A 19,445-nucleotide genomic window follows, 5' to 3' on the forward strand; every position below is an offset into this window, starting at 1 on the left:
ACCTACTCTTGACATTACCCTGGGAATCAATCAGTAAATCCTAACTCGTCATCGAGGGAAAAGAAGATGAGGTGTTGCCTTCATAGAAACAGGCATCAATGACAGCTCATAGGCAAGAGTGGCTATTGCCTTAGGTACATTTATGTTTCTATGAACAATATGTTTTGTTCTGGAGTACTCTACATGCAAAAAGTCAGAAAACCAGATGCATTCAGTCTGATGTCACATGTGGTTAGGTTGTTTAAGATCAGAAATATAGGCCAAGGTCTTTCACTCATATTTTGAATGCTGCTACTGGCATTTCTGATGAAAACAGTCAGCCCTACATCAAGGCTGTACCACAGGGAAGAAAGTCTGGCATAGTCTATACTTAAACACCAGTGCTACTATTTCCACTTTATGATGCAACGCAGTTAATGTAGCGTGGGACATACCACAGATCAGACTCCTGTATGTATGGGGGTTTTTTTCCCTTTGGCAATTGGCAAAGTATTGATGTTGCTGTACCACTATGTCTTCCAAAATACTATTTTTACCAAAAAGGAATACAGTGATGAAATACATCAGATTAAAATCAATGTTTGAAACCTGCACAGAACTAACAGTGAAAAGAAGTACAAATTAATATCTTAACGGCACTGTTAAACTACACGATTTAAAATCCAGTCTTCTTGCTTAACTTTCTACTATAGAAAAAGTGACAAAGGGGCAAAAAATGCCATGGTCTTGAATTTCTGAACACTAAGAAAATGATTCCTGTTTCCACCTTCATTGGAGAAACCTTTGTGTTCATGTATGCAACCTCAGAAACCAGATGCATATGCAGTGTCGGTTTAATAACTGTTACAGCTTTTGCCAACAATTAAATGCTTTTCTAATTAGAGTATTTCCCATTTAACTTCTTTAGCTAAAGTTATTGCACAGGAAATTCTCTCAGTTGTTTTCCTATTATTTCCTCCCCAAATCTTCTGCTATACACCAATACATACTGTGTGCATACACACACACATTTATATATGCTTCGTTTCAATAGTGGTTTTTGTCTCTAGTACTTGGCAGAATGTGGTCTGACTCCCCTCTTGTTATTTAGTTTTATAGTGGAGTAGTTGTACTCAGTAATTTACTGAAAATAAATTACATTTTTGTACAAACAACAGTGAGATAAGATCATAATTTAACATCAAATGAATGACTAATACCTCTAATTCCAGAAATGGTCATGAGAAAGAAAATGTATTCCATACCCAAGGTGTGTGAAATAATAGATCTAAACTGAAATTCAACCACAGAATTTGGATAGCAAGCGTACTAGTCTGGACAAAGGGAGTATGAGCCCTCCTGTGATGGCTCACTAATTTTGACCTGGAGAGTAATTTTTAGGAAGAAAAGGAAAGCCTATTATGTAGACTCACTCAGCCTGCAGTCTATCCTCTGAACCTCTGAGATTCCATAGTAAGATCTAAAATATACATTTATTTTATGTTTCTCTTCCCTAAGAGGTGAACTGAGAACATCTGATTAACAACAGAAGTGCTAAATCTCATCTTTCCTGAGTTCATTTTCTAACACATATAAGATTAAATATTTACGTTCCTAAATACAACTTTGATAGTGCACAGGAATGGTTTGCTGCTACAAATTGAACATTAATGAGACCCAGAAGAACAGTTACATGTAAAATGATTAAAAACAAGGACAGTAAGGCAAAGATCAATCACATGATCTTCAAAAACAGACAAAAGATGACAGGAGCTAGAGAGAGAGTTTAATGTTGCTATTACTCTCTGATAATTTGGTCAGGTTTTTCTTCATATACAAAGAAATATTAGGGGACCAAGAAAGTAATCCGAAAACATCATATATTTTATTTACCACACTTCTTTTGACAAAAAAAACTTCAGGCCATAGTTGAAGCACAAACTGACAGAAGTTTGGCTCTAATGAAAAAGAAAGGTTTGGAAACAGATACTTAACTGTTACACATTGCGCATAAGCACTGCACAATACCAGATGCACATGGTAAGTTTTTTGCCTCAGGCAGACCACTGCATTTTACATATTGCCAAATTTTGAATATTTAATTACTAAATCAACTACAAAACAAGATCCACAGATGTTCTTTTTTTTTTCTCATTCAATTTCATAAACAGTTCCAGTGGATATAATTTTGTAAAATTAAGCTATGTAAGATGCTGATTTGGAAAGATATAGGTTATAGAAGACATTCTTAATAGAAAAACATATAAGTTGCTGCCTGTAGAGCATGGACTTTAGAAATCTGAAAGATGAGTCTAGGGTTTTCTTCATGTTTTCTCTTCAAATTAAAAAAAGAAAAAAAAAAAGCTGAGAAGTCCATGGGAAGTTGGAATTACACCAGTGAGAAAATATTTCAGATGTGGTTCTGCACACCTTAATAATATACATGGCCAGGAGGTTCCTACCTTCCTAAATGAGTAGAGAACTATTTTCTCCGATAGCTATAGAAATGAAAAAAAAAAAAAAGTTATTTTTTTCTAATTTCACATTTGCACTTAAATTTTAAGTTTTTTGCTATGAAGAACAGAGATTACATCTCTCATCAGTTCTCCTCCATAACCAAACATATTTTGCCACTAGATTTCTTAGAACCCCATTCAAGAAAAAGTGTTTTTACAATTTTTTTTACAATTCGTAAGCAAATCAAAACAAAGCCTCACAGTTCTTCTTGCCAATAAGAGCAGTAGCCTCATCTGCCTTAAATGTTCCATAAGGCACGGCATGATACTAAATTTTTTTTAAGGGTTGCTCTTGCAGATTTGTCTGGTAAACAAGCATATTTTATTATTTACTTTATTTCTATTACACAATCAAAAATAATGTGTGACCAGCAAAATGAGCAAAAAGGACAGTAAAATGATCATCTGGTGTACAAGTTGAGACATTCCAGTCAGTTAATTTACTTTCCTACAGGAAGTGTAGCTATCTGAATTTCCATAATGTAAAACCATTTACTCTTTCACTGAGTAGGAATTTCTGAACAAAATATCTCTGTGGCATGGTTTAAGGACAATTACTGCAGTAAAACATTCATATTCATGATATATATGAAATAAAGATATAAATATAAACCACCACCATTTCTCTCATCAGCAGTAGTAAAAGCAGCAAATAGTGAGCTCAGCAAGTGGACCTCAAGGAAGTTTTTACAATTCTTCGTCAGGATTTTTCATTGTCTGGTCAGAAACATCAGTCACTTCTCTAATTATTTATGAGTAAAGATGTAAAGAAGTGAACACTGCTTAGTATTCATTGATGCTTCTATAAGTGAAATTATAGCCTAGATTTATTCATAAAATAAAGAACACATTCACTCAGGATATGTGTTCATTTTATTCCCTCAAATAGTTTCACAGGATCAGCAGTCTCTTCTCATAAAAACCTTACCACTCTTAATAAAATGGGGAAAAAAATTATACTGTGATGAAACACACACAGAATTCATAAAGATGAATCACTACGTATGCTGGTTAATAATATCTCAATTCAAAACAATGTAATTCCTGAAAGTTGTGTATCAGAAATCATTTGAGCAGTATTTATATGGAATTGTTAGTGGTACCAGAAGAAAACAAACACATTTTAATATGGTTTCCTAAAACTTACATATAAGCATACACTAGCCAAAAACTAGACTTATAGCTAACAGAGATATAAATGTTATTTTATTTCTAATCCTGTAGAGGTCTATTTTCTCTAACAGTTCCAGAAATGGAAATGAAATGATGTCTAAAATAAACATACTGTATTTTTTCTTCTTCAAAGACCAAGAATTTCAGCTGAATAGTTTTGGATAAGTTGTCCAACATATTTTAGGAAATATATATTTCAGACATAAAAAAAATAAGCATCTTAAATAGAATATAGTGATGCATTGGAGAAGACCTTATAAATGAAAATATTAGAGAGTTTTTGAGGAGTAGGATTCATTCCCTTGGACCATAAATTTGGGAATACATATGTTCTGGGCTTTCATATGTGTATATGTATGTGTTATTCTCTGGTATTCAGCATGTCTGCATTGGCAAGTAATTCATCTGGCACTGACAAAAGAGCTATGGAGAAGTCTTTTAGAGTTATATCCTGCAACCTCTGGCTTCAGGAGAAATAGGATTTTCCCTCATCTTTCCCAAGTATTGTGAAATTTATGTTTCTGTGGACAGAGATGCTACAAATGCAACTGTTGTGGTTTACACTCCCGCCTGAGACTAAGCACCACTTAGCAGCTTACTCCTTCCTTCCCCCACCCCCTGGCGGGATGGGAGAATTGGAAAAAAAAAAAGTGAAACTCATGAGTTAAGATAAGAACAGTTTAATAATTGAAATAAAGTAAAATATGATGATGATGATGATGATGATAATAGTCATGAAAAGGAAGATAACAAAAAGAGATAGAAATAAACCCCAAGAAGAACAAGTGATGCACAACATAATTGCTCACCACCTGCTGACTGATGTCCCTGAGCAGTGAGTGATCTGCCCCTCCTGGCCATCTTCCCCCAGTTTATATACTGAGCATGACATTCCAAGTTATGGAATATCCCTTTGGCTCCTTGGAGTCCGCTGTCATGGCCATGCTCTCTCCCAGATTCTTGTGCAGCTCCTGAATGGCAGAGCATGGGAAACTGAAAAATTCTTAACTTAGAATAAGCACTTAAGCCAGACCCAGTACAGCACTACTTAGCAACAACTAAAACATCAGTGCGTTATCAATATTATTCTCATACTAAATCAAAAATATAACACTGTACCAGCCAAAGCCAAGACAACAACTCAATGTATTTCACATATTAATATCTGTCTACATATGCCCATGCCTTAAATTTGGGGACTCTTTTTTCTTAAATGTATAACTGTTTCCTCAATTCTATTGCTTTTGTCTGTGTGAGTGGACCCAAGACATATTTGGTACCTAAATTGAAGGAGGTAAACTTCAGTCTAAATACTGGAGAAACGAGAATGAAATCATAGAATTAGAAACAAAACTATTAAACGAATTATAAGAATAACATTTTCTGCCTAAAGATTTATTGAAAAGATTGCTGAATGATTTATGCTCTTCTATAGGTACATATATATACTTTAAATAGTGTTCCTCATGACTATATTGAGTTATAAAATTTTCATTGTTCCAAAATTTCTATCTACCTGAAAAAAAAAAAAAACAAACAAACAAAAAAACCCCCAACATTTTACTCTTGGAACATCTTTTCTGGTATCATTGATTAAAAATATTACACAAAGGATATGTGACATTGTTAAACCACAGTAAAAAGTTTCATGTTACCATTGAGAGAAAATGGGATAAGAAACTTAGAGCAACATCTGGATCCCAGTATAATTCTTCTGTATCCTTTCACCTCATCTATCTTTGATGTTCCCCAAGAAATTAAATGCATGTAACTGAACAGCCTCCTAATTCTTGGACCAGTCAGAGGCGTCACATAGTACCATCCTCTCCCTCTGTCCTCCTGACACTTGATTCTAGTCTGTTGTTTGAAATAGTCCTGGACCAGTCTTCCACAAAGTCTGAAGATGTAATCCAGCTCCAGAGAAGCCTGAAGACCTTCCCTTGAAGATCATTCTTATCATTGGGAATGAGAGTCTTTGTCCAAAGGAAAGCTCTGGGTTAGGAAAAGAAGTCATGTATGAATAAAAAAAAAAAAAAAAAAAAATCAATCTAATTTGTGAAAAGTCCTATTATCTGAACGGGACATTTTACCTGTGACCTTCACTCAGAACATCTCCAGTGTACCTTCCATCTATGGCAGTGCTTCAACAGAGTTTTGAGTTGTCCTAATCCAGCAACTTGCACTTTCCCACGCCAGCAGTGCTGGATGGAGTCTAATATCTGTGTTCCATTTGTGTGCAAATACTTCAAAGACACAAATAAATTCCACTGCTTTTTTTATGAAACACTTTGGATCTGTGCCAATGGACAGGTATTAATGCACAACCAGCGGCTTACTAGTTTGGACTGAAGTTCCAGTGCCAACTGTAAGCCACTATTTGTAGCAAAACTGAGTTGCTCACTGAAGGCAATGACTTGAGAGCTGTCATCTCACTTTGAACTTTAAAACATACCACAATACTGTTGTTTCTGGCAATCTAAAATGCGTCTCTTACGGTTGTTTTCCTGAGCTCTCCATTTGCTTCCTAGTGTTGGAAAGTAGTGGGATGGGTAGGAGAACCAAAAATCAGGCAAGGGGGCTTTGTTAAAATATGAATATTCCCTACGTATTCCCATGCTGTTCTGTTTCAGATTTTGAAGGTATAACATGCTTCAGTAATCTGGGACAATTGCCTGCCTCAAGCCCAACTAGTTGCTTCAAAATGTGAGAACCTTTTCTGAATTTTCTCACAACTTTCACCCTTGCCTACAACCATTCTGTAACCCTCAATAACCCGCTTTCTTTGTCAAGGCAACTGCTCCTGAAAGACAACCTGAACCACCTTATGCCAGTGGATGGAGGTACATTAGTACTTCCAGGCCAGTTCAATCAATTAATTAGCAATAACTATTAGATTTAATCATCCTTGCCCATCTGGCTTCATTACGCAGGAAGAAAGCATTAACATTTTCCTGCTGTCAATCCTATTCATTTTTTCTATATATTTTGCTTAAATCTCGGATGTCATTACATCTGATTTTATTTAAAAGTAAGGTCTCAAATTACTTTTCAGTATCTGTGCTTTGCCCTATACCAGCACAGCATAAGGAAATAAGGTGGTCTACTTGATGGGCTGCATTTTTGTGAGTGGAAAGCGAGAGTGTGTATTAGGAACAGTGGAAACCTATGCAGGTTCAGTGACTCTATGGCTGCTACCCTTGCATTTGCCAGTACACTGAAAGTGTGACCATGGACTCTAACAGGTAGTTGAAGTAGGAATAAAACAAAATGGCAAAGGCCACCGTTCCTTGCCAGCCGTGTCATATTCACCACCTCAACGGCAAAGACTTTTTTTGCATAGGCCATCAGCAGCAACAGTCATGGGCATGGTAATGTTAATATAAATGCTGAGGTGAAACCTGTTTAGGAGAAGTTTAGGAGAAAATAAGATTTCTCTGCCTTATGAACAGAGACATCTGTCAGACAGTTGAAGAAGATACTGGGCCCGTATAGATTCAACTTTCCTGTTGTTGTCTACTCCTGGCTGTTTATGTAGTTCCTGTGCTGCAAGTTTTATCCCAGAATGGAAATGCAAGTACACTGTATCCACAAAAATGGACCAGTTGTTGCCATTTCAAAAATATTCTTATCCAAGAGTGTTCTCATATAAGTAAACTCTAGACATCTATGCTGAACGTAAACCTAGTATGCTCAAACTCAACCATCCAATCCTGACCTCTTCTTCATGAGTTTTAGTTATTCTTCTAGATATTACTATTTAAAGCCTTTCCATGATGCATAACATGTTACTCCACACTTTCTTTAGTTTCCAAAGTCAGGTCCTAAATAAAGACCAAAAAACACTTCAAACAATTTAATCCTTCCTAGAAAAGGCTGTTAGCATTCAAAGATGACATTACATCAAAAGCAAAGGTTAAACTCCAGAATGCATTCTTTGAATGAAGTAACAAAAGCTCCTTTGATCATTTGAGCTCACCTGTAGGAAATGTTACACCTTTTTATTAAACTGTTGAATTGTCTTTGCTGTACAAGCTGGAGACATTCTTGACAGGCTTAAAGTCGTTAACACCTCTGAGGAATGCTCAGCTGAGCCTGTAATACTCTCTCGTGTCTATGCATGTTAGCCCAGCCACTCTATAGTTTCCTAACATCCCAGGCACTCTTTCCTCTTGATATTTGTATAATAAATTTATTGAAATGAATGAAATAATAGCATATTGGCAAAATTCTCCATTACACAGATGTGCACAGTAAAATATTTGACGGTTACAAATAAAACCCCCTAGCAATAATTTAGCAAATTTATTGAATTATTATACCATGACACATTTGAAAAATAAATCACCAGTTAATTACCATAAAAAGCCCCAAACAAACAACTTTGCATTTTTTATCGGTGTCTGGCCAGTACATTTACCACTGCCCATTACCAACTACTGTATACACAGCCAAGCTGTCTTCCATTCACATAATAGACATTCATATTCTCACACAAATAGACACACACACATCATGCACTTTCACTTTCTCTCTCTCAAAATATCTACTTATATATATATGCATGCAAGTATGGCCTATTAAATAAGAATAAAGATCAACATTGTATCTTTGGTATCTCTTTTTTTTTTAAAGATTTTGTTATGCATTTGTTTTGTTTTAGAAGTATAGCCAACTATAAACATGCTTTCTCTTTAAAATAAATAAATAAATAAATAAATAAAGTTTATAAGGATTTTCTGGCAATCCAAACTGCTATTTAGTTCTAATATCTTCAGTAATGAACAGCTGAAAGCTATTTCCCCCCAGTCACTGTGGATCCTGTTTCCTTTTATTCTTTCCGTTCTTTTGCAGAGCTCATGTCTTCATGCTTAAACAATATTTTTATGAAGACTAGCACTCTTACATGGATGCACTCTCTCAGACACACAGAGAACTAGGAGCTCATTCTCCTTCTGTTCTCAAGTTGTGCTCTATGTATATTATTTTTTACATCTCATGAAGTTTTTGAATATTTCTAATCCACTTTACACTTCAGGTTCTGAGATATCTTCTGCTGCTCATATACATGAAAGCTTACTGCCAGACTGTCACTACATACTCAAAAAAATTCTTACATAGCAATGAATACTATGAGACTGCTAAAAAACACAGCACAAAAACCTGCTGAATATAAACGATAGTGGATTTTTAAAAGAACATGTACCCTTTAAAAAAGAAAATACACATGACCTTGTATTGTAGCCAAAGCCCCATACACAAGGTAATGCAATCACCAAAACCTAGGTTTACATCCTTCTTTCATACTTGACTTATGATTTTCTTTAAAGAACTTTTGACTTACTCATAGTTCTATTCTTGGCCTATTTAGAGATAACTATTCAGTGGAGACTTACAGTGAGCTTCTGGATCTTAATCCTGTTGTCTCGATTAGTCTCTCTAATGATTACACAGTCTGATTGCCTCAGAGGGAGGTGGAGAAGAATGGGGTAGAGGGAAGGGAGCAGTTTGTATAGTCCCCATTAGCTTCTGATTACAGGAAAAACAAGATAGTGTCATGTTGGCTGAGTTCAGTGGGGAGGAAGGCAACAGCCTTAGAATAATTCTGTACAATCAAGAGATTAGAAGGATTAAATGTAACCAAACCTTTCCTAAAACAGAAGGATGAGCAATATGTTTTAAAATGGTAAACACTGGCTAATTTGTTGACTCATTTGTGAGATAGTCTACTAACACAGTGAGAACACTAGTGAGAATAAAGCAGCGGCATATACCCGTTTCCCTGCTAAATGACATGGAATGGATTTGAGATTGCTGTGCCTATCTGACTTTGTTCACTAAAGATTTATCTCCCTCTCCCACCCCTGACTCAATTGGGCAGTAAAAGCTGAGTAGTTTCTAAAACTATGATTGTTTCTGTACTTGTGTGTAACCAGAATGAATGAGTAAAAGCTACCTTACTTGGAAGAATTTTTCATTGGCAGTTTCTTCTTAGGTTTTGAGTGATTTAGAATTTGTATTTTTCATAAAATTTGAAAATCATTTTCATAACAATTCATCCAGAAAAAAAACAAACCAACAAACAACCAAAACATATATTAAATTTATTTGCCAATTTCCTGTAAAAAAATTATACAATGCAAAAACGAGCCTGATAGATTTTTCATTTTTCCATTTTTCATCCCTTCCTAAAGTAACAATTAATGTTTTCCCTATTTCATTTTATGAAAATAGCTCATTATTTGCAGTGTCATCTGGAAATTCTTCTACTTCAAATGTCTTCAGTTGCTGGAGAATAATTTCATCTTTTCTGTAATCATGCTGCTGTCTGATGAAGAAAGCAAGCTTCACTCTGCCCAGAAAAGCCCTTTTCAGGCCCTACAAGGACTCTACTAATGGAAAATATATTCACACCAGTGAAAAACCAAAAACATATCCAGTACTATCCTCCCCTAAAAGCTCATAGAAGGTGATGGCTTAAACTGAGAACAGCTCCTCTGACTGAAAAAAAACATGTCCCTTCCTTATCAAACACTTTAGTCTGTGCTGCTTGCTCACTTTTTAAAGTAATTTATCCCCAGTAATGTCAGCCTGCCCCTCCATTCCAGTTGCAACCTTCAGAAGAGAGGGTTAACTGCAGTGAAGTCTGCAAAAGGATATGGAAGGCAGTAGTAAATACCTCCTATATGTGCAGTAACACTAGAAGAGGAGGCCTGTCAGTTGCTATTCTCAAAACATTAAAATAAAAATGTTAAATGAGAGTTTACATAAGTAGCTTATGCATCACCTCAACAGAAATGAAGGTAACTATAGGTAAACTGAAAGTTTACAGCTCATGTAGATACATGCTTGCAACAAACTCAGACACAGCCTGGAAAAAAATTTGGAATCGCTCTTGGCTTCAGATACCTGGCCTTCAGGCATCAGGATGAGTCTCAGATTAGCATTTCCAGATTAGTTTACTTCATAAGCACTGTGTTTATCATAGAATCATGGAATAGTTTGGGTTGGAAAGGACCTTTAAAGGTCATCTAGTCCACCTCCCCCGAAATGAACAGGGACATCTTCAACTAGATCAGGTTGCTCAAAGCCCTGTCCAACCCTGAATGTTTCCAGGGATGGTGCATCTACCAACCTGTTCCAGTGTTTCACCACCCTCATTATAAAGAATTTCATTGTTACATACGACCTAAATTTATCCTCTCTCAGTTTAAAATCATTACCCCTTGTCCTATCACAACTGATCCTTCTAAAAAGTCTGTCCCCATCTCTTTTTTAAGCTCCCTTTAGGTACTGGAAGGCTGCAATAAGGTCTCCTCGGAGCCTTCTCTTCTCCAGGCAGAAAAACTACAACTCTCTTGGCCTTTCCTTATGAAGTAAGTACAGCTTTTTATACCGGCTTTCTACCACTGCCTAAACTGGAGAGCAGTCAGTGTCACTCTTTTCCAATTAGGAGTCAGAATCTGAGGTTTACTCAACTTGTGGTAGAGCATAAAATTAGTAAGAAGAGAAACAGGGTTTGTTGACATTCATAGGACTGAGGTTTGCCTTCTTGCTGGGAGCTCAGCCTCATTTGGAAAAGTGCGTGCATAGGCACTAGCTCAATTAAGGATCTGAATGATCAGGTTAACATGGATATTTTAACAAAAGAAAAATGGTGATTTCCAAACACTCACCCCAAAGTTGGATTGTTTTCCAGATCATTTGTTCAGCATCCTTAGTAATCAGTAAAGGAGTTTAGGGATTCTTCTGACACATTATTCATCACAAGCAGAAACTAGAAAGTCATAACACTAAAAAGTTTGTTGCCCTAGGCATGTTTTAGCTTACTGTCAGCTCAGTCTGTTCTAGTGTTTCACTTGTAATAGCTCCCTTGCTGTATTTATAATAACAATAAAATATTAACAAAATAGTATTGCTTGGTGGCGACTCTAGAGATAAGGATGAAAACTCTTGTTCTGTCCTTTGTTTTGTTTCAAGTCTGACAACTATTTTTGCTCCCATTACCACTGTATCATTTTCGTGCTGAAAGCATCAGTGACAGCAGTAGCACCATAATCTTCACTGGTGTAACAATAAACAGGCCAGTATGCTCTCCTCATCTTAGAGGGAATTTCTTTTCCTTTAGTGTCTCTTGCTCCTCAACTTGAACTCCTCAACACCATCCAGCTTCCTCCAGTTTTTCCAGCTTCCTCCCTGATGTTTGCTAGAAGACACAGTGATAATTTTCCTCCTTGAGCTGCCTTGACGCCTGTGTTGAGCTTCCTTTTATCTCTTCCAGCTCCTTCTGCACTTATTCTTCCTCCAGCCACAGCCCTTACAGCTGCTATGATTCACAGAGCCTCCAGAGTGATGCCTTCTTCAAAAACTGAACCTCTCCCCCTCTGTACTGCAGCAATGGATGTGAAAGGTTTGCCAGTTCTTAAAATTGCCCCAAAATATCTGACAGATTACATAGAAAATTTTTTAAAATATGTTTTTATTTGATTGTAATTACTGCTTGCTTATAATCATGCCTACAGGTCCCATGTGATATTGGACGCCTTCTCTACCCATAGTAATAAACAGTCTTTAGTGCAGAGTTTGCAGTATAGTCTTAATCAGACCAAAGATGAATAAAATAGGTACAAGAATTCCTATTATCTCATTTCACTCCAAGGTACAGCTGAGTTTGTTCAAAATCTTTGGCAACTGCAGCAAAAGCATTCAGGCAGTGCTATGAGCTTAATGCTGTGTATAGTGAAATGAGTTTGCATCATTTGCAGAGTTTTTTGCAAAAGCTTCATGTGGTTCTAGTACTTATAGAACTACAGTCTTTGTTTCAGCACGAGTGCCTTATGAACTAATGGCATCTGTGAAGAGGTTCTCAAGCATTTCATTCAAAACAAATTCTGTGGTAAAGTTAATTTTTTTAAAATAAACTAAACTCTTATGTTTTTAATCCCTTGAGTGATGTCACAGGGATGTAAAATTTTATGGGCAAGTGAGGATGGATTCTTAGAATGAGAAAAAAGGAAGTTTAAAAGAAAAATAAAGTTTGAAAAAGTCAGGCACTAATGATTGGCTAATATTGAGGTTCACTTTTACATTTTCTGTGTAATCTGTAGCCTGTCATTCCAACTGACACCTTTAAAATCTGCTTTGCAAACAATATGATGAAATTAGACAAGATTTGTATGCTCATGCAGAGATCCCTGTTTGTCCTAATGCTGTGGCGCTCACCTCTTCGAGGTATTTCGTTTTCCATAGTTTGTCCTCTCAGACTTTTGTATTCTGTTGCTTTTTTAATGCTAACACTGGTTGACTCCAGATTGCAATATCCCTTGGCATTGTAGTGGTGATATGATTCACACTACCACTGGCAGGTTATCTCCTGATAATTGCATAATTAACTTACTGTGTAATTGCCATTGTTTCCAGCAACTTGTAATATGATTCCCACCTTGTTACCACAAAGTAGCACATGTTGGTTTTGACACAGTCAAACTGTGTGGTGTTTGAAGGCTTGTGAACTTTATGATGTCTGGAGGGCTTGCAGGCTAATTTGTCATAGCTGGGAGACTGAAGTGAGAACTGAGCCAACTTGAGGAGGACCACCATACTTAAATGGATAACAGCAATCTCTCTAACCTCCCAAACAGAATATTTCTGTGAACAAATTATAAATTCTCAAAAAATAACAGATTCTAGATACATGGAAACTCCTATCAGTTAGGAAAATTTCGCCTCATCTAGGGATGCTCAGCACTGTATATGTCACAGTATACTGTTGTTCAAATTCTTATATGTGTCTCTTTTATATACTAGTCTCCATACTTTTCCACACTGTCTGTTCTTTCCTACTGTTTTTAATCCACTATTTTTTCTTAAGCTTTCTACACCATTTCTGTAGACATGTTGTTACATTCATTCATTGAAAATAATTTTCAAACACAGGATTTTCAAGCCAATTCAAGAAGAGGCAAATGTGGTTTTCTCATCTCACACTCTTCTACAAAAAAAACAGAAGAAAAATAATGTCCCAGTGCTTCTCTAGAAACACAGCAAACCTTTTAAACATCAGTTGTTATCAGCGAGATCAATGCTTTGATTTTTCTTACACAGAGTCATGACTCAGTTTTGTTCAGTTTTGTTCAGTTTTTCTAAATACTGAAAGGAAATAGGAATTCCTTTCAGTTCAAACTGACAAATTTTCCCAACATCCCTGAATCCTACAAGCATTCAGTTGCCTATAACCAGAACAAACATTGACATAACTGTGGATTATGTCTGCAGATCAGTAGCAGAAGCAGAAGTAGGACAGATCTATTGGGTGATTTGGGAGTTAGTCAACTTTGGCTTTTATGCTGGCATGTGACACACTCTTTTCTTCAGTTTCTTAGGCTGAAGACCAGGGATACCTGTTCTAAACCAGCCTTTTGGACTTCCATGTGAATGCTGAGCAAATTACACTGGATATGACCACATTATTGTTACATATAAATAGTCAGAACCAAGTATGGATTCAGATGAGACCAAAACCACTTTTTCTATTGAAGACTTCTCCAGCAAGACAGGCCAGAAGGGTGATGTTCGTTATTGTTTAAATATCTGCCAAACTGCAGCTTTAATATTAATGGCTTATTCAGGTCATGCCATTTCTTAACTTTTTTTTGTATCATCCTCTATGATATTTATGCTAATGGCCAAATGCTTTCAGTGAACCTAATTTCCAGCTTCAGTGAAATAACTTCTACACATCTAATTTAAAAAGTAGAACACTTAATTTAAACAGAATATACATAAAAGGTTTTGTGGGTTTTTTTTTTCTCTTTTGCCTTATACTGCTATTGTTAAGCCTGAATCAGATATGAAATCTAAGCTTGTTACTGGGAAAAAAATCCATTCACATTCAAAGTTTAATGTTACTCAGCTTTCCATACAATCACTGCAATAGCACTTTATCTGCCTATTATGAGTGTCCTTGACAGAATGTTCATGGAGCTAATCATTTACAGAAAAAAATCAGAAATATGGGTAAAATGATATGTATATATTTATACACACACACACACACACACACACGTGTGCGTGTGTGTACATCCAAGAATATATACACTTAGAGTTGATTTTTTTTTTCTGCTCTGGACATTTGGAACTTCTCACTGAAGTCATAAGAAGTTAACTATAACCTAAGAAGGAAATCGGGGCTTCTGTATTCAGTTATGTTTTTAAATTCTTACAGTTACAGAAATTGTTTTGAAATTCTTAAAATAACAGCCACTCTTCCATACTGATTTGCTACCTGTACTAAAGAAAATATTGCTGTCAAATATAATCCTACTCAGTGTCTGTGGTGAAATCATATACCCAAGCAACAAAAACTTTCAGAAAGTTATGACTGCATTCAAGTATTTACAGCTGCTGGCCTAATATACATTCTGGTACAGCTTCTTTTTTAACCTCTTAATGAAACCTAATACTGCAGATCAGAGCGTAGCTCCTTAAAACTGCAGCTTACAGGATACCTTTGTGGTGCATTAATCTTTTAACCCCTTAAGGCATACTGAACATCAATTACACAGTGCTGTTGCCCAGAGGTGAGATATGTGAGCTGGAGCTGAAGACAGACTACAGCAGCGGCATCTCACACACAGATCATGAACAATCCATCTTCTTCAGGGTGTGGGGGCAGAACAACTTCAGAATGCCATCAGTGCGTAATACGGTATTTGAGTGCCTTTGCAGCTAAAACTAACTTGTCGCACAAGGAAGAGCTCGCAAATCATCCTGACCTTCCTGACCCCACACAATATGCTGCTGAGGAGCACAGACTATTCAAGAGCCTTGCAAGATCCACACAAAAGGAGCAAAAAGGGACTCTTATAACTGCCCTAGATTTCTCAGAGCATCCAGGTTAGCAAAAGGATGGAAGGTAAATAACACCACCAAAATTGAGAGATATCTTTGGTATTGCTTGAAGACAAGTTCACCCTCAGAAAAAAAAAAAAAAAGGGGGGGGGGTGTGGAATAGCTCAAAAACCCCATGGTATGAACTCCCTGATTTTGAGATTTCCCAGCAGTTGCAAATATTTAAAAGTGAGCTTTTCCTATGTAACAAGGCTCCTGTGAAAACTGCAATAAGTGTATGCCTCCTCTATATGTTCTGCTAGATGCTGTTTGTTCTTAAGGTGTTTACAGATTAAGATAGTAAGAATCTTATTGTTCTAGGAAGTAGAAATTTAATACATACAGAGAGGTTCTTATGAACTTCAGCTTGCTTAAGGGTAGATAGAACTTGCACCATCACCTTTATGGTCATCCAGTATTTCCTGTTATAGGACTAGCTGCTTATGCAGGAATATATGTATAGCTTTCATGAGCAGCTACCTGCAATTTCATCAAGGCTTGCCTTGATGCTGTGACATATTCTCTCTTCAAAAAATCACCACAGCAGCGAGTTCAAGAAACCTCTAAAACACCGAATAAAGGATGCATTGACTGAATAAGAATAACAACATATCGAATAAGGGGTGTGTTAGAGCATGATAGATGCATTTCTCAAAGGTTTTCACTGAGGCATCCTGGGGCTGAAGAAAGGGAATGAGTAGCCAGGAACCAACACTGGTGTCAGGCTCCAGAACTAAGAATTTATTATGTGCTTGTTATAGGTCCTCTATTTCTATTGGACAGAATAACATGGAAGTAAAGGAAGTCTGCATCCATCTGTGTTCAATATTGTACGTATCTTGATACCTATTGCACAGCTAATGCACTATCAGTCAGTGCACATTACTGCATGATTTCTTCAGAAAATACTGGGTACACCTTTTCTTGTTGCAATTTTTTGTTGAGGTTGGAATTTACTACCTGCTCAATTCCTTCTGTGAACAGGCTTACTCTAAACTCCTTCTTAGTAATTCTTGTTTCATCTGACATTGCTATCTTCTGTGTTTCAAGAACGTTTCCCATTTTAGAGATATCCTTTGATATAGGTAATGCTTTATGCTAGCTGAATGTGTAAAGGCATAAATATTTCTCTAGTAATCAGATAGAAAAGACACTACAGTAAAAGTCCATTATCTCCTTCTGTTTGCCACAAGTCTGACTATTGTCTGTGACAGTCTTAAGTCAGACAAGGTGTCTGCTCCTGCTTAGTCATCAACACCCTTCACAGGAGGCAGAAGTTTTTAGAAAGCAAACCAAGGCTTGTGGGTCTGCCCAAAGTTTCCAGTAGCATAGGCAAAATTAAATTTGTCATCTTTAAGATAAGGAAGAAGTAACTTACTTTGCTTTCATACACAGGTTGATAAAATTAATTTTTTATTGCAGCAAAGCATGTGCCATCTTCTACTCATGCTCAGTCTCTGCTTAAAGCTGGCCACAGTTATGTCTATTTGCCTACCATTTCTACTCTTCCCTTCCTTTGCAGATTATCAGTATTTTAAGTACCTAAACAAAGGCATGAAAACAAAGGCATTTGCATGAACTGTATAACCACAGAATTAAATGCAGTAAATAAACACTCACTTTAGTAAAGCACAAACATTACATAGATGATAGTTCTTCCTAGATTCAGTATGCTGCAGCTGCAGAAGCTTGCTGTGCTTGTAAAATAGTTTTACACAATCACAAACTTATTCAAGGAGGAGAAAAACTAGACTGAGGTTGAATATTTTGCACACATGTAAACAGACTTGAACCTGGCAACAGCAGTGCTGGTCTTGCTGAAGTTTATAGGGTCACTGATTTTAGTAGATCCAGGGTCTCATTCCCTCTATTTTAGAAAATAATTGGAGGGGTTGGCAGCATCTTTCACTAATGGAGCATAAGGGAGATTCTTGGCTCCATTAGATCTTTAACTTCTAGATAGATAAAGTTAATCTAAAATAGGCTCCCTCTATAGTTAATGGATGCAGATAGACATCTCCAGAGGGTGTTTCATCCCACCTAGTTTTGATGTATACCAAGGAAGAACTGCCCTCAGGAGATGCATGTTTTCTGTGCTGATTGTAGAGAGAATCCAAAGGACTAGTGCATTTACATGTCTAGCTTTCAGATAACTAACTTTATATTAAACAAATACCACTCTGAGTAGATATTTAGAAGTAGATATTTTATAAAGTCTTGTGATCTCACTCCCAAAATGAAAATAAAAATGCAGAATAAACAAGTTACGTATTAAAACTGGTATATAGATGCATGCAAAGAAGGTAATGGGACTCTCACAACACCATTAACTTTTACTTAACTTGCTAGATAACCCTTATTTATTTGGTCAGTCTGAGTAAAGAATTTCTATGTTATATTATCCATAAAGCCACACAGCTAGAGTGATATTCATTGCCTTCATACACAGGCACTTACACAGTAACTTCTGCGTGTGGCTCTCTGAATCTCTTACAAACATTAATGAATTTAACTTCTCTATGAGCAAAATAGTATTATTATATTTCCTATACAGCTGTTGAAATTACAGCAGCAAACATAGGATAGATTCTAGTGCTTCAGAAATACAAAGTTTCATTTAATGTTCATCCTATGAATGTAAATATGAAACAAAGACTTTTGAAAGCTGCTTTCTGGAAGAAATGGTTCTTGGCAGTAGTGTCAAAATTACAACTGTCTCTCATTTTTGTGCAACTTATGAGTGACAATCATCATAGAACAGAAGATTAAAAATCAGACATGCCGAGATGCTTCAAAATCTGGCCAAATGAAGAAATATATTTCTAAGGCAGTTCGGAGGAAAGTTTGCAACTTAATACATGACATTGTCTTTTCCATCATAATACACTATACATATTATGGTGAGTGTATATTATAAGACTAGCTGGGAAACATGTATCATCACTATTTTAAAAATGTTTAGTTTTTCAACACAGTGTTTATTCTGAATTAGAATAAAAATAATCTTTGATTTTTTAAAAAATATTGTACCTGTGCTCATGAAAAAAATATTATTTAATTTCAAGTGCCAAAAACCCCCTGTCATAGCCATATACTATTAGATAAGCCGGTACTCTATACATTGTATAATGTGCATGTCTACAAGCATATATTTATATCCAGAAAGGTTCAGAGGAAAACGCCAATAACATTAAAGACTGTGTTAAAATTTTCAGGAGATTGTCTTTTATTATTTTGATCATCTAAAATGTGTCTAATAACTCTACAGACATATAACTCACTGGGGGAAGAACATTTCAAAGACCATTTCAAAAACTTATGCCTTGAAGTATCACATATGTTTTGTATTTTTGAAAATAAATAGATTCACAATAATATTGACTAGCCTGGAATGCCTGATTTATTGGATGAAAACATCAGATTATTCAGTCATTTTTATGTTTTGATCATTAAAAGGATCATTCTTTAATTTATGGAAGTAGACAACTAGACATTTTTCATGTGTATACACATGCATGAACACAGAAATTAGTGTCTCTGCAGTATCTTTTATTATTCTAATCACTGGTAAAGAGTAGACAGTTAATATTATATCTCCATCATTATGTATTTCAGCTGTCAGAACATTTCCACCAAGAACACATCAACTATCCTTTCTCCATAAAAAAGCATTACAGGATTTACTTCTAAAAGACCCTTGTGGTCCAGACAGAAATACAGGGACCTCCAGAGATCACTGTCAACTGTTTGGAGCCATCCATTTCAGTAGTAAATTCCCTGGTAGGCCAACTTCTACCCAAGAAATATTGTTGGCTCTGTTTGTAGCATAGTATATTCAGTCCACATTTCCAAGAAGAAATGTGGACTAGAAGTTATTTCTGGATAATTTTG

Source organism: Athene cunicularia (assembly GCF_003259725.1).
Source record: "Athene cunicularia isolate RWA chromosome 2 unlocalized genomic scaffold, athCun1 chr2_part1, whole genome shotgun sequence".
Classification (NCBI taxonomy): domain Eukaryota; kingdom Metazoa; phylum Chordata; class Aves; order Strigiformes; family Strigidae; genus Athene; species Athene cunicularia.